This window comes from Aptenodytes forsteri, unplaced genomic scaffold (assembly GCF_000699145.1).
Source record: "Aptenodytes forsteri isolate BGI_AS27 unplaced genomic scaffold, ASM69914v1 Scaffold398, whole genome shotgun sequence".
Lineage (NCBI taxonomy): Eukaryota > Metazoa > Chordata > Aves > Sphenisciformes > Spheniscidae > Aptenodytes > Aptenodytes forsteri.
This window is the reverse complement of record NW_008794545.1, coordinates 1,063,103-1,080,423: the sequence shown is the minus strand read 5'-3', so window position 1 is coordinate 1,080,423 and position 17,321 is coordinate 1,063,103. Positions and strand designations below refer to the sequence as shown.

The following is a 17,321-nucleotide window of genomic DNA, read 5'->3' as shown; positions in this document are numbered from 1 at the left end:
TTGCATTTACTCTCAGCTCACAATGGGTTGTTGTACAGAAGCTTTAAAGGCTTTTCAAAGTTAAAGCCTATTATTATTTTCTCTCTCCCCCCCCCAGCTCCCTCTTGAAGCCTCCCCCACTGATCAATTGTCAAATGAGACTCATGAATAATTTAACTTTTCTTTCCCCATCCATTTGGCTTAAGAAGTATCTTCAGGAAAAACAACTGCAGTTGAGAAAGGGAGTTATTTCAGAAAGGGTCTTTTGCAATACCTTACCAATTCTCAACAATGAAACAGTGGCTATTAAGCAAAACCACACTTTGCCACATTTCTTTTTACAGCTTGTAATTTACATTTAACAGATCTGATATCACTTACCTTCATTTCTTTAAGCTATGTTTTAAGTGAAAAAATAAGACCTACTGAGTTTTTTTAAAACTTACTTCTCCCAATTTTTGCTTTTGTTTTAACACTATAAGCAAATAAAATAATAAAACCTTTCCTACATAATCTTCCTATTTGAGAAGGATTGTGGATTTCACAAGAAATGAAGCTACACAGCTCATAAATAAACCGACTGGAATATGAAGCTCACAAATTAGCTCACAGTAAGCCAATTCAAGGTTTGGATTGTTCTCCTTCCTCCCACCGCCCTCCCCAGGAAATCCCATGGTATTGACTATTCTGCAGTTACAACTGAAACTTGAAGCGCTTTGCTAAAAATTCAAAACACGATGAATGGCAAGAGCTGAAACTGGTCTGTTAAACAACCCTTAATTTTTTAAGGATTTACATCAAGAAATGCACACACATGCACAAGTTCTTCATGGGCATACTACCCCCGCAGCTCATCTACATGCTTACACAGTGTTCACAAAAACAATTACACTCATAGTTTATCAGCTGCACCAAAGCAGCCGTTTACCTGAAAAACTGCTATAATTCCCACTGTCTTTCTAGCGTCTTCTCTTGCTCTTCGCTGGTTAAGTCCACACAAATGATCAATGACAACGTGAGTCCCATGTCCCCATTAACAGTTCAGAGTGCCAATCTCCATGCTGGTCCTTCAGAGAATTTGACGGATCATAGTCAACCTGGAAAAAGACGAAAAGTAAATAATAACAGCGGTAATGATCATGGTACAAGTTAGGGGTGCAATAGATAGGACCAGATTTCTAAACACTAATGACCAGCTTCAAGAAAATCACTTTCACAGCTTGATCCAGCTCCACCTGTCTGAAAACTGCCTGCTTCTTCTCTAATGAAGGCTAGAGCCGGCTGTTCAAGTCATAACAGCTCCTACGCAAGGAGCTAAAATTAACAATTGCATTATGCACTGAAGATTACTCACTTCAATTTTAACCTTTTTTAGTGAATTCCAGCACTTTTCATTAAAAAAAAGCATATATACATATTTATATATAAGCTCATCTGTTTGCTTCAACAGAAATCAATGAGGGTATGAGGAAAAAGGACTTGCCTGCTTTTTAACAATGGCTTCTGCTCCAACTAAAATTTCAATAGTCAAACACTATTGAAAAAGAAGCTAGGTGGGTGCTTTTAGAAAGTGATCTCCTTTGCCAGGGCAGTGAATCGAGATGTTAATTTAATAAGCCAAACAAAAGTTGAAGTGATCAGGAATGGGAGGAGGAGAAGGAAGAAATCCTATTCCCCGAACAGCCGCCACCAGAAAAACCTTCTTTGGAAGCACTGTGTGAGGAGGAAAAAGGAGATCTTCAGGTTACGGTTTGGAAAATAAACCTGAAGAAAAGAGTTGCCTCAGCAATGCGATTTATACTGTTCATCAGGATTGTGTTAGCCAGCTGAATAGCTGATCGGACAGAAAAGGAGCATTTTGGGATGAGTCGGACTGATTTACAAGCCATGGCCATGTGCCAAACTGTCTTGATACAAGAGGCACCTCTTCTCAAGGCTCGCACATGAATCATGGTTGAAGCAATTAGTGCAGATACACAAAAACAGCAAATAAGAGGAAACACGTATCATTCTACTTGAGGGGAGGAAAAAAAAGAGAGCTGAAAATCACCCCACTAATATTAGACTCCTTGTTTCTGAGGCACATTTTAAATTGCACATGGTTGCAATTGCTGTACAGTATGTGGCAGCGCACTGGAACTCACCACGTTAAAAGAACTGAATTTCATGTGCCAGAAATGGAATTTAGCCTTTCACAAAAATCAAATCGTGCTCTCTCTGGGAGCTCAGGCGCACAGAGGAGACCAGCAGGCAGTTCTATAAACTACCACCGCCAGCACGGCAATTTAAATACACACAAAAATATTTGTTTTCTTCAAACCACTTAATAATTTGTACAGAGTAATACAAAGTAAGTCTTCCCACTCGCTTTGTGGTATTTCTTGCAGGACATTTTCAGAAATTTTATCTCATTGACAAACATACTTGAAGGATTGCAATGGGAGTGGAGGAAAATATGGAAAATTATGCCTAAGCACTCAAACACATGCAAATGTATTTCATGAAGCCAATACTCAGAGAGAAAAGAGTGAATAAACCACTGACTGAAAAACCTTTCCTCATAACCATTTTCCATTAACCCTTTCCCTCACACTTCCGAAAGGTGGGGGGGGCGGGAATCAACCAAAACCAACAAAAAACCACAAAAACCAAAAAAACCCAAGGAAATACAGTACATCACAGTTTCACCTGGAAAACAGCCAGCCAGGGGACAGACCGTTGCAATCAAAACCCTCCAAAACCCACTGAGAAATAGGTATCTGTACTAAAATCAGGACACACAAAAATTATTTCAGGATTCTTCAGTGTTACCATGTCTCGCGAATTAACTACTCATAAGACAAACAGAGCAAAACAAAAACTAGACAACAAACCAACCAAACAAAGGGTATCATATCCAGCCACTGAAGAGATCTGCCAAGACTCCAATAAACAGCATTTCTGGTCTTGTGCCGCAGATGCTTAACATAATTCTTATCATGCTTTACGAAAGACATATTTCTTCATAAACTGTGTTCCCCATATTGTTACACTTAAAATCTCTCGTGTCAACATCATTTTTCATTGGCAATTTACAAGACGACCATAGAATCTTAAATTAAAACAACAAAAAACCCCATAAATTTCCCCAAGAAAACATAAGCAAGTGGAAAATAAGCTTACAGTGTGCAGCTACCATTTTTCAAACCCGCAATGACAATGTTTCTTAGGATGATTTTTTTTTAAAATCCTTCATAATGATCTTCTGGGAGTAGGGGGGGGTGGGGGGAAGGCAGGAAGAACTGAGACATATAGCAGTCACAATCGAGCTCTTCACCTTCCCTCAATATAAATCTCCTCCTCCTCCTCCATTAGGCAATTTACAAGTGATGACTAATCATTTACATACTACAATACGTAAAATACATTTCTGGTTGTTTGGGTGGGTTTTCAATGGGACTCAGGTTTCTATAAAATACTTCAGGGAGAGTATAAATAGCAAAAAGGAAATCAGTCAGAAAATAGCCATTAAGAGTGAGACATTTCGATTGAAAAAATACATCTTTCTCACGCGTTTCCAGGATATCTGGTTATTCAGTGATGAATGCACTTTTTACTATTGTCAGTCCTGCAGTGACAGCACTGCTATGGAAAAACATACTGGATTATTCTCTTTCTTGCACATTAACAGAAATGTCAGCGATGATTTGACTGTCAAAACCTTCAGTACCAAAGTGACGCAGAAGGCTGAACAAATGCACTTGTGTTTTTGATCCTCAGGTAGAAACCGCAAAGCTTGTTGCTAGGCAAAACCAACCTTCTTTATTTGCAAGTGAGCAAAATTTCATAGGGGTGTTGGGATCTTAGAAGTGGTCTACAGGAGCTTGCGGCAAAATTTCAGCCTCTAATTCCTTAAAGCAACTTGAGTATTGCACACCGCAATGCAACAGAAAATACAGGTGCCCAGCAAGCCATTTGTAGCACCACTTTAATGGAAATGTAATCTGTTTGCACAGCATTTATAAGCACCAGCTGATCAGCATATATTATGGGATGGAAATGCTGGTTTTTTCTTAGATTGCTTTCTTTATTAACAGGATTTTCACTTTAGAAGCTGAGAGTACTACTGAGCTTGAGCAGCTACTGCCAGAGCTCAAAGAGAAAGGGATGGAAGAAGGCACGTATGGTCACATACGTTCATACAACACGTACCACACAGATTCTAAGAAAAGTGTGTGGGAAGGAATACACTTAATTTAACGCAAGAGTTTAAAAAAATATACTCAGAAGAGCAGCTGTCAAAAAAGCACAGAACAATGAGCAAAGACATTAGAAAGTCCTCCTCAATGAATATCTGATAGTTGACCATCAACTGAAATTAAAGAGAGAGACATCTGACAAAACCCTAAGAGCCCACCACAGGAGAGTAAGCCCTTTCTGTATTACGTATCAGGGAATGTTTTGATGGTCTCAAAGGTGTCACATACTGAAGCAGGAATTTTGAGATCCTTATGCTCCCAGTAAGTATCAACATGTCCTCTCAGAAGAGAGGATGAGCAGCCTTTAAGGCCAAACAGCATACTCTTAACCAAGAGCAGGCAGCAGCAGCAGGCAGGATTGAACCCTGTGAAACCCAAGGGTTTTTTCTCCAAAAAAAGCTGCTAAGCACAGAGGTAAAAATCATTTGAGCCTGAACGGCTCCTGTTGCTGAAAGTTGGCTGATGTCAGTGGTACCTACGCGTCAGAATCCTTCTGATCCCATAGTGATTCTCCACTGGCATGAATGGCTCGCAAGTCCGAGCCCATGAGCCAGAAGCAGAGATGTCAGTCAATTTCCACTATGTGATATATACCTCATCCATACGTATAAAGATAGCTTTGACTCATTATTGCTAACTCACTCATCAGATTCCTGGAAACCACTGGAAACGGACTACAGCATTATCTTAAGATTATCAGTACACACAGCCCTCAATATTGCCAAACTCTCGTGGCTTAAAGCATAAGCTTCCTGTTATTTGACATTTACTTAAAAATTCCAGTTCCTACCATCAAGCAAATCTATGAAAATCCCAGGTTTCACGCTGAAAACAAATGCTTCAACTCTCTGTGGTGGCTTCAAAGAAAATCTTCAGGATATAAAACCTATTAAAAAAAAAAAAAAACCCAAACACAAAACACCACCACCCACAAACAAACACACACCACCCCACCACAAAAAAACCCAACCAACAACCACCCCACCACCAAACCCAAAAAAGGCAAGTAAAATAAATCCTAGTTTTAGTTTGAACACACTACTACTCAGTTGTCAGTGCTAGTCTTCAGGACCTGCGTCTTCAGACAGGCGGTATTATATGCTCCTTCTCACCGTTTTCCCACATTTCCCACAGAAATACACGTATGCACTTGGAAGCCAAGTTTGCTGCTGCGTATTAGCATAGCAGGATAATAATTCATGGCAGCTCTCACACCAAAATGCTTTACTATGAAAAAAAAATTAAAAATAAAAATTAAGGCTGCGAAATAAGTGGAATCCTACAAGTTCACTGGTTGTTAAAATGACTGAAGACTAAACCCTAAAAAACAACAGCAAAAAAATATTTTTAAAGGAAATGTTTGAAGCCTTATTTCCCACCTCCTCTTGTCTTCACTTTGTCCTCTCTCCATCATCACTAGAAAAACAGATATAGTGATTGCCTACATTTTCTGCTCCTACATGCCACAGACCTTTGCAGGTAAAAGGTTATTTAGACTCATTTACTGTCGGCACTTTAACAGAGACTGTCAGTTAACAGACGCACATTTTTTTTTTTCCCCAGGAATTGTAGAAACACAAGCATCTGTGTACAAGCAACAGCACAGAGGCCACTGACCCACCTTAAGCACGCCAGCAAACAACAATCAGTGGCAACGGTGGTCAAATTTTATGAAAATGGGATGGACTGAAATATATTGGATCGGATTTCAGATCCTATGCAACAACCAGTTGTCTTTTAAAAGAGACAACTAGATGACATGAGGAGCAGCATCCCAGCTGAAGCCTCTATCTTGGAATAGCACTGGCTTTCCTCCCAACCTGCATGTGAAATCCAATATTTACAAATTACAGCAGGGATGAGAACAGTCCAACAACCAAAAAAAAAAAAAACCCCAGAAACAAAGCAATTTTTTGTGGTTTACACCAGATTCCTTTTTTCAAAGGGATCCTCTTGTTCCTAACGGATTGCCACCAATATTTTCCACTTTAATCCCCCGTCAGAAGACCTCATGTCAATGTCATCATCTTCAGCCAAGTAATAACAATGATGTTCCCTCTAGCTTGTTGTAGTTCTGCAAAGCTAGAAGCTTTACCCAGGAAAATATAGATCGCCTAAAGGGAGAGCCTGTTTTGTTTTAATACTTAAGAAAAGGCTCAAAAAAATGCTCTTTTGTCTGTCACAATGACCATTTGAAGTCTTCCAGGATCAGCATGAAAAGGCATGAGGCTTTGAGTGATCTAGCTAGTAAGTGTCAATCACACAAGTTTACTAGGAACAGAGTAACACCCAAACTTTTAACAAGCTAATCAGATGTACAAAATCAGCACCCTTGTAATGAGTTATTTGCTTCAGCCAAGCCTTCAACACAGCCTTGCGCATTTCAAACACGCCAATTTGTATCTCATTCCCAGACATATACCTGACAAATTTCCCTAAAATCAAATTCATTACACTCACTGGTCTGACTGTTAGATGGTGGAAAACAGCACAGCTCCCATGACTCCAAACACAGAGACACAGTGGTTCCCAGCCATCCTTTCAACGCACACAAGTCTCCTTGCAATACACAAAAGTAATTTTCCTCAAATTCTGTAATGACGACAATAGCCAACATAGGCAAATACACAGTTCAAAGGGAAAGGGAGACTGAAACCCATCTTCACAGATAATCAGGTCTATTTCTCAGCTGTCAAAGATAATTGTATCACAAAGTCCTCTTTAGAGACCAACAGCTTTATTTTAAGATTAGAGGAGGTATAGGGAGGATGCTCTACTAATCTTACTGTAAGGACGTCCAAGAACCCGTTCAAGGTGTCACTGCCTTGGCTGGCCACCTTCTCCATTACCCCACTGTATACATCAAATACTTTGTATATATTTCTTCTTGTGCCAATAGTTGTTCTTTATTTTAAATAGCTTTCCTGATTTCTTGGTAGTTCTCTCTTCCTGTGGGAAATATTTGTAAACCTAACAGCAAATAACGAGATGATGTAAAGAAGCCAATTCCTTTTAATCACCAGTTAAACAGATATACACCATTTCCATTACTATCTACATCTAGTCTAATTTTTATCAATTGACAGTCTGCTTCAACATTTCCTTACATCTCTCTCACGCTCTTCCTCCACCAGGACCACACTTTGTGCAGACAGATGTTCCTCCACCCATTGATGCACAGTGGTGAACGCACTTAGAGGAGCTCTGTTTTCACAAACACTAGAACCAGTTTAAAGACAGTGAGTATCACATGGATATCCCAGAAGGAATACTATCATTTCAGTGTGAAACACTGATCAACAACACAGCATAAACGAGGCTGGGTTCCCCACAGAGCTGTCTCAGTAGTGCTGAAGGCAATCAGAGCTACTGCAGTCTGGGAGCTGTCATAGACTGAAGTGGTGGGACTACAGGTATCCAGCACAGTCTAGGTGAGAAAATTCAAGCCATTTGTAGTACGCTGTGATATGCTGTTATACATAATGAAATCTGAAATAATATATAGCTTATATTCATTTTAATTTGAACAATATATATATTTTAGTTTAATGCAGGAGTTCTTGAAACATTTTTTGTTTCTTTAAGTCAAGCTATCCCTACTCTTTCTTCCTTTGATGCCTTCTCTTTGACATTTCTATCCTCTCAGGTAACCACGGATTAAGTCCATTTTGCTTTATACACAGGAACTATAAGCTCAACTTAACCTATTTCTTCACGCAGCTCCTCCTAAAGCTTAAGGACTTTACTAGATAACCTGAGCACCGTGAGTCTGCATTTTGAGCATACATACCTTTGAAGAATTCAGTCTAAGCAGACTGCAGGTAATAAATGAGCGGCCAGCTAAGCCATCACGCCTCATTCACTAATAACTAATTGTGAGCCCCTCAAAGCCGGAGGGGGGGGGGGGGGGGGGGGGGGGGGACGGGACACCAAACCAAAAAACCAAACCCTAAACAAAGGAAACAATTTTGTACACTACTAACGTAGTCTTTGCACAAAAAATTCTACACAGCTTCTCCCAAAGCAAAATTTTTATTCTTTTTAAAATACATAATACTCGGGACATGGATGGCCCATAACTTATGACCAATTGCTTTACACTTCTTCCAACATCACCAGCGGATGGAGGCATAATCAGAACAAAAATGCCGCAGGAATGGACCAAGTATCACTGAGTCTCACATATGCTTTTCCTGATTTTTTCTTCTTTCCCAATTTATATAATGGCCCCTATATTTCATCCTGCCATTTCTTGACAAATTAGGTGCATTTTCACTAGCGCTAACTTAATTGGCAAACCCTGAAAGAAAGTAACTGCTAACAGTAAAGCAGCACTATGCTGATGAACCAGACCTGCGCTTAACCACTAGAATTGCCTTTGCGGACAAACACCGACTGCAAAACAGCAAAAAGCTTTCACATAAGAACTGAAATAAAAAAAAAAAAATAGATTATTTCCCTCCAAAAGTCTCTTTTGATTACCGCAATTAAGCGCAGTACCTATTCCTATTTGTCCCAATACCATTTTCTGAAACAAAACTAGGCTGCAGCTAAAGAAAAATTCTTGTTTCCAGAAAAAAAAAAAAGCGCTATAAATCTATACAAGGTTTAAAAAAAAAAAAAAAACAAAAAAAAACCCCACACATCATGAGATATTTCCCCCTCATTTAACTTTGCTGCTCGGAAACTATGCAATTATAGTCTCCATATTCAAAGACAATTGGTATCAAGCTTGTTTTAATGCAAAGTAGGTTTTCCAAGCTCTTATTCCAACCATTTTGCATAGTTATAGCTCAAGTCTGTTGCCAAAGGCAACAAAGGCTAGACCCTTTGTGAGTTCCCAATACAAGATTCTTTTATGATTTTATTATATTATTTTATTAATTTATCTTTATCAACATAGGAACACTCCTAAAATTTCTTCTTGATTGTGTTTATCAGAAAATATATTGGAATACAAATGCTTAGTTAATGGCTTCTTTTGGATATTAATAGACTTAGGAGGGCAACTTGCAGAGAGAACAGTTTATGTATACAAAATCTCATCAAGTAAGCTTATTTTTCTAGACACCACTATTCTGTCTAAAATCTTGCAAGAGGTATAGACAAGATTTTGGCAATTTCCAATCAAATCTGGAGATGCCCCTTGTTTTTAACTTTGAATCTCCTGAGAATGACTACTTTTTCTTGTTAGATCCACATCCCCGTGTCTTCTCATTGTTTGAAGTCCTTCTGAAGAAAACTAAGGCAGAGACGTTATCTTACTGTCCTAATAAGATAGAGAAATTATAAGCACATATAATAGATATAAATATATAGGTATTTCTATAAAAATTGTGCATTTTATGTGTTTAATTTATAGCTCTTTACATTTTAATACATGCATAGTTGTATTTTATGTAAATACATTAATCCCATTTTGTTGGTCCCATTTTGGCTGGTCTCAGGCAATACAGTTAAGTAGTAAATACCACACGTTAGAAAAAGAAGCCTTAAGCATGCTATGGATTGTATTCAATGCTCTGTATTGCCATAGTTTCAAAAGCAAAAAGAAAAATGCCAATTGTAAATATAAATTAGAAGTTAAAATGGCTCATGATTGAATGCATGTTATAAAAGCCTATGAAACCATTACACATTTCTGTGCAATGCTCCAAGCACTTAAGCGCCAAATATCCTCAGCTGATGTCCACATGTAGAAATAACAAAGAAATCAATGCTTAGATCTTTTGTCAATTCCCTTGCCATCTCTAAAAATATTAAGAGATTCCCCCTCTATGTTAAAACCCATCTTAAGATATGTACTGATATACATCACATTTCCTCATGAGCAGCATCAGTACAATATACTAGACATTGCAATCAATTCCTGAAGAAACAAAACAAAAAAATACAACTATAAAATACCAATCAGGTATTTTATACTGTCACCCTAATGGCCAGTGAGAGGAAGAAATCCTCTTCAAAAGCAGTTACAACAGTCAAAAGAGAAAAGGCAGAAAACTAGGTTTACAGAACCAGCAGTGCCAGTTCATAGACTTGCAGCTTTGGCTTCTGAAAATATCTTGCAAGAAACCCTGTGGTTTCTGCATTATGTTTGCCTTTTCCAGCGGGTAATTCCAGGCTCCATGTGACATTATGAACAAAAGAAAAGGTGGAAAAAAGTGTTTCAATATCCGTTTGTAGTTTTCAGGGAAGAAATTATGACATAGGTATGAGAGCACGCTAAGCAGTTTTGTTAAAAATGTAATTGGCCACTCCACATACGCCTAGCCAGAAAGCTTCACGACACAGAAACTGACAAAAAAGAGCAATGAATACACAGCAGAAATCAAATATTGAAGCCAATGTCTCCAAGGAATATGTCTCCTATTAAATTTAAAGTAGAAAAATATATATATTTAATCAAAAAGGACATTGAAAAAACAATCAGAAAAAAGTGAGGGGTTTTTTGAGTACTTTAAATCTTGTTATACAGATTGAAGTCTCCACAAGTTCAAATATGATTTTAAGAAAACTTTTATAAGATCCAAAATTGTGTTTACCTGCTGTGAAACAATCTGTCTTACTTGGCACTAGAAATCACTAACTACATCAACAATTTAAAAATACTGAGATTTAAATTACAGGAGAGCAGTGCAGGACCAAAGTTCCATCGTCTGTAATATATTCAATTTCCCCTGCAGAATGGCCATATCATCACATTTTTTCATTGCTTTGCTCAGTATCACAGAGTAAACAAAAATATGATTATAAAGCCCAACATTGAAATGGTAGAGGAGAATGTATTTTATGAAATTTAAAGAAGAAAAATGGGAATGGTAGGACTTAACCAACTATGACAAATTGATATATATCAAAGACAGCTCTATGCTACAGATTCTTTAAAGTAAAGATGTATTTCCAGTCTTGGGTCCCAGCCTGGGCCTTAAACGAGACTATTAAATGGGACCTTCATTTAACAGTCTTTGGAAAAACAAAAGGCTTTCATAAAAATTCAGGAAGGTACCTCTAAGATTTCAGAATTTAATGAGTACTTTGGAACTTCAGTTGCACTAAATTCTTTAACTAAAATTTCATATTGGCTGGTTATGAATATTTTAGTGGTATTCAACCATGTAATCCAGTGGCTTTTTTTTTTTCCTCCCCCCCCCCCCCCCATTTAAAAAAGTCCACCTGTGAATGAAGTATTTTTCACCTATTTAATTATATTTTGAGCCTAGGCTGACCTTCCCCTTGCAAGAACCAAAACCATCATTTTGTGTGAAACAAAATCTGTTTGGTCAATACTTCTTAATATGTAATGCTATGCTATTTGAGTCTCAGGATTTACTTTGATACCCTCAAGATTTTCAAAGGCTGATGAAACATGACACAACTACAAGAAAGGGCAAGTCAATAACCATTCCTGTCACTATAAGTCCAGTTCTGAGGAACTGCGATCCTTCTTGCAAATCACCCTTCCTAATAAAAAAGACCTCACCTTTACATGTTTTATTGTAACAAGTCAAAGTGCAATGGCAAGAATTTATGCCCTTGTCTTTTCTTCTGACATTAAAAATTACCTGCCCGAGAACATTCTGCAAAAGACAATAAAAGAAGTAAAACTAGCTTACTGTATGTTTTGCTTAATTTATGACACACTGTATAGCAAAACAAATCTTCTGATTGAATATTGATTAAAAACCTGTATCTACTGTACAATTTGAAACACTGAGAGGAGGGAAAGAAGAGAGAATCGCAGTTTCATACAGAAGAATGAAGCAAAGGAACTATTCCACAAACGGTATTGTAAGTGCTACAATATCTCAAAATCAAACAATTACGAAATTTGGTTTATAAGTATTCATTAAACCAAAACCAAACCAAAAACAAACCAACACAAAATCCCTAGTAAATACGTTCCATTCCAAAATGTGGTTAAAACACCCAGGAACCTGTTATATATAGGTGCTGACTATAAGCAAGCTTACAGATATTCTAAGTTTTAGCAGATACCAACAGGAGCAAGTGTAAATCATCACACACTAGCAACTCTGCTGGAAAATCACTGGACTTTCAATAACGCATGACTTTAAAACAGATCCATATGTTTGAGTGAAATCTCTCACCCCATTATAGAAATGAAAAAATACCAGTCTAAAATACCAAAACTTTTCTTACCATAAGAAATTTCTCTTTGTGACTAAATGAGTAATCACCTGACAGTATAAAAGTTATGGTAATATCTTAAAACAAACTTAAGGGAGGACTTGAAAAAATAATTTTATAACGAAGTATGTTTGAAATTAGCTTCAGCTGCCACAGAGAGTTTACTTATTTTCCAAAATACTTCAATTAAAATAGTTGTATATCTGAGCAATGTTCTCCATCTTCTCCTTAAAATTCAGACTTCCAGAATGTCAGCTGGATTTCTTTTTGCTGTACAGGATTAACTGGGCTGAAGTTTTTTCCTGTTGCTATTGCCTAGGTTACTGTGTTGCATAGGTGGTTTTTCACAGCTCTTACAGATAAGCATTGGCTTTTATATGCATGTACAATATATACAGAATAATCTGACAAGTTTCATTTTCTTCTCCTAAAAGTGCAACAGAAAAGACAGTTAATAAAACTGTTAAACACCTCAAAAAATAAAGTATCTAGCAGTAAGTTCAGTACCATAATTTACTTTTAAGTAGGTCCATAGCTGTCATGAATCAGAAAACTTGTGGGCACAGTATAGGTTGCCCTCTAAATACCCAAGTAACTTATCTTTAGGAAATTTCCGTAATTTAGGAATGACCAAGAACAGGCCCACCAGCAACCCATGTAAATGCACCATGCAGTCCAATATATTAAAGGCTTAACTAAACACCACCAGCAAAGCTAAGTTCGTTTCAAGTTGAGAATTGTGCCAGAAAAGCCCTGATCCTCAGAAACTCCTGCACGCATGGAGATCTGAACCCACCTCAAGCCTATGATCTCAGTTAGTGTTATAGCTAAGGGATACTTTTTGTGTCAGAGAACAACTAAATAGACAAAACCCCAAAGAACAGTAATATCTCTCACTTCTTTCTACCTCTCTTATGAATCTTGGTTCTCTGGAGGAGAGCTGTTGAGTTAGACAGCCAGCTCGTGGAAAACACACATACAAGTTAGGACCTCCCTGCTAGTATATGATCATAAAAATATTTGGTTTTATTAACAGTCAACCTCATCTTGACCTATAAGCAACGAGTCTTGCAGTTGTGGCTGTCAGAGCTACTGTCTCACAGTGTATCTTCCAACAGCAATGCAAGGTTATCAGCAGCTGCAAAGATAACACCTGTGAAACCATGAAAAGCTGTAGCTGCTTTTCAGATATTTCAGAGTAACACCATGATTTTAAAGTCTAATTTGTCATTTTAGATAGAATTACAAAATGAAATGGATTGCATCCTGTTTGATGACGGAAATATTTTTTAATCTGTGTTTATCCAGCATCCTCCACATTTTGACAGGAGCTGCTTGGAGCTACGATAATACAGGAAACAAGTCCACCAGCCAAAATGAGATAAGAATGTGGTATGTATGTTTAGGGACAAAACCAAATCTCTTATTAAAACTGTAAAAGTCCTATCAGCATTCTGTTAATCAACGTTAAACTGCAGTTGCTCAAAATGTAGGACAATACAGACTCTTAAACATTCATTAACCTCTAAGGAAAGTAGGACACCAAAATATCACAGACCCTTATGAAACTCCAGCTTCTTATCATAATAAGATACAACTAAACAGGATTTCTGCACTTCAACTCCAATTATAGCAAATTAAACAAAATCATTGTAAATGCAATACCCTGCTGTTGATTACAAACTATCTTGCTGCTCCATACAAACCCCTCTTGATTTCAATCTGAGTTGTAAGAAGAGGATGATGGTAGAAAGCCTGAAGCACAACAGTAATGCTGACACTGAAAACGGAGCTATCTTCTTCAACTGAGCAGAAATAATCAGACCCTTGCATGACCAGTTTCAGGTCAATCTTCCTGGCCCTGGAAGTTACATATGAAAGTCTTTATTTGGCTGACAGCTAAAATATTCAATCAGAACCAAATCGAAGAGGATAAAGGAAGGATGAGACTGGAAACAGACTAAAAGGAGATGACAACAGCACAGGAGTCCCACCACTGGACTAGCAAACAGAGCAAGGCTTGCTATGCTGCCATAGCAGCTTGGTGATGTTAGCTTCAGCAATCACTGTGAGTTTACGTCTGCCCAGCTCGGGGTTTTAGTAACCCCCTGACATCTACATGGTATAGCCTTGGCATGGGAACCGTTAATTGTACGGCAGTACAAGAACCAAAGGCTGGCTAGATTGCAAAATGGTATGGCACTTACCAGTCAGCAGAACAGAAATGTAATTTAAATATCCCTTTATGTGAGTCTGTAAGCCAAGAAAGTAACATTTCAATCTGTTTTTCTAAAAACATTTATCAGAGATCATTTGGAACTTACTGAGATGTAATGTGGCCGTAATGGAAGCTCACTGTTCTACACTTTTCATTTCACTGCATGCTGTTATTTATTTCTTCTTGTACCAGTTTTCATTGCAAAAACATTAAATGAAGGAGAAGGACTGGTTGCTATGCAGAGTTCACAGAGGTACCAAGATGGCATTCATGACCTGATTTTTATCACCAGTGGGCACAGAAAGAAATTTACATGCAAAAGGAAAAGATACATTAATGTTACATTTCAAAAGAGATTTTAAAAACACAGAAGTCAAGATTTTCAAAGTGATAGCTCCCACATCATGCATAATGTGTTATAAGGAATATTCCGTATTGCTATATTCTATGTTTATGTCTTAATACATATATGCAATTTAGCCAAGTTATGATTGTTGTGGGAACCATAAGCAGCCACCCTGACAATTTCATTCTCAACTGCAATGTTGTACTAATGGAGTTTTGGTACTTAATCTCCTTGTTTGTTTCAAAAATGAGGGAGGAAAAGAAAGGAAAAGATACAGGGAAATAGGGAAAGAAAAAAGGAGGAAGAATATTGTCATATCTATGTGTTCTAATTATTTAAGTCTGTGGTGAACTTGGTATTTAAAAAGAGCTGAGAGCACCGAGTATTAGGAAAACCAGTACTTACACTGAATACACTTCTAAAACACCATGCAGGCAAATCCACCATCCCTTGTATATACTGCTGTGCTACGGTAAATGCAGTGTGCATTAACACCAACACAGTTAGATCGCCTTTACCACGTTCCCAGTTTACGATGCAGCCAGCCAAGAAAAGACCTATGTCTCTCAGTCACCTTAAAGACCTTAATTTTTCCATTAACAGATCATAGTAAGATCTTCTCTGGCTGAAGGGAAATTCTTCAGTCTACAACAATATGATACCAAAAATACTGAGTGCCAATGAGTTCTGAAGATGGACAAATCCAATCTAAAGGGAAGCAATGGGAACATTGCTCTTTCCTTATCCCCTGGAGGGAGAGATTAGGTCTATGGCCTAACCTAGCCTCCTAAGCCATATGAAAAGACATTATCTTGTAACTCTTATGACATTTGCTGCTATATGTTGTTTATTCAGTTTGCATGTTTATTACCTTCCCATCCCCTTTTCATCTTCTCAGTATAGAAAAAGTCTGTGAGACTGCATAATAGTTAAATTAGTGGGACCCGACCAACCCTTTAAGTGCTACTACAACAATTCTAAATACTAATCGTTATCGATTCTAGCTTTGGAGATCATGCTTTAAAAAAAAAAAAAGACACACACACACAAACCCAAAAAACAAACAGAAACCCCCACACATCAAATAAAACCCCCAAAACCCCCACCATCTCTCACTCAAAGGGTTTTGTGTTTATATATAAGTTTTGCAGTTCCCCCCACAACCCCGAGTTTCCCACCTATTTACACACACAGCAATTATTAAAGAGCAGAAGATTCTAGCCACTGGAAGAGTCTTGCTTTGTCTGTTTTCTCCTACAAAAATATCCAAACATACTATTGCCTTCTGGAACTTCAAATTTCAAAGCCACAAAAGGCTAAGAAAGACCTGATTTTCTTTCAGAAGTGTTTTTGAAAAACAAGGAATAGAGAGGGAGTTTGCTGCTCTTTTTCTTTTTTTTTCTCTCATCTGACTTTACCCAATCCTTATCCACATCATTACCATCTTAAATCCTGACAAGTTTTAGCCTGCCTCTAACGTAACTGGAGATCTAAGACTAAAAGGTCTGAGGCTTTTTATGTTTGTATATGACTGTGGCCAGAGACAGGTGCAAAGGCTGCCAAATGTAATTGCTGGCATGTTAATTTATGCCTAACATCACATTTTTTGTTATTCAACCAAAGGTTAGAATTCGAAAGATTAATGGTCTCCTAAAAGATATCATCTGATAGAACTGCCCAAATTTCAACTGTCACGTTCAACAAAGGGTCTTTCTCCTTTCTTTGAAACCTTCATTCTGGGGAACATTTAGACCTCACGAAATCAAAATACCAAGGCACTGACAGAGTAGAAAAATACCGAGACAGACTAACTAGCCTCCAGCATCCATACTGGTTGCTTGATGACTCAGAATGAAACAACAAGGCAGGACTTGTTGGAGTGCCAACTAAGTGAAACCTGTTCTAGTCATACTAGTCTACCAAAACCAACATCTCTCTCAAACATACTTGCTTTGACCAATAAAACTTCTACTTTTAGAAAACAAACATGTCCCAAAATATTTACCTACCTCTCCACAAACATTTACAGAATCAAGCTTCTTGCAATGCAAGTGGCTTGTCACCAGTTTTATAAAATCAGAGAAAGGATAGCCATGGCAGAGGAGAGGCACCTGTTTCTTTTCGATGATGGTTTTACAACCAACAGCGAAGGAGAAGCCCAACACTTTCCCGACACTTGTAAGTATGCTACCACATGTGATTCTGATCCACGCTGCTTGAAGCTGGTGAGACCAGAGGTGCCACGATGAGAAGTTTTCAAACTTATCAGGAGGAGAAAAGCTGAAGATTTCCTGTCCACACAATAGCTCTGATTCAGTCTATGTCACATCTATATTCATCTCACCAGCTACTGCCCAATTTTTGGCTATTTTGTCTTCTACCAAAATCT

General features: G+C 37.9%; 1 protein-coding gene across 21 annotated transcripts in view; it reads right to left on the bottom strand.

Annotated features, from left to right (window-relative positions):
• The window catches only part of ARPP21 (cAMP regulated phosphoprotein 21), a 204,553-nt gene that overhangs the window by 105,259 nt on the left and 81,973 nt on the right, over nt 1-17,321 (bottom strand). For 20 of the 21 annotated variants that reach the window (XM_019470231.1, XM_019470242.1, XM_019470235.1 and 17 more), the window contains one exon: nt 908-1,076. The gene's annotated coding sequence lies outside the window, so the exon portion shown is untranslated. Of the gene's footprint in view, nt 1-907; nt 1,077-1,462; nt 1,688-17,321 lie in introns of those variants that run through there. The other variant, XM_019470239.1, reaches the window with a different exon arrangement.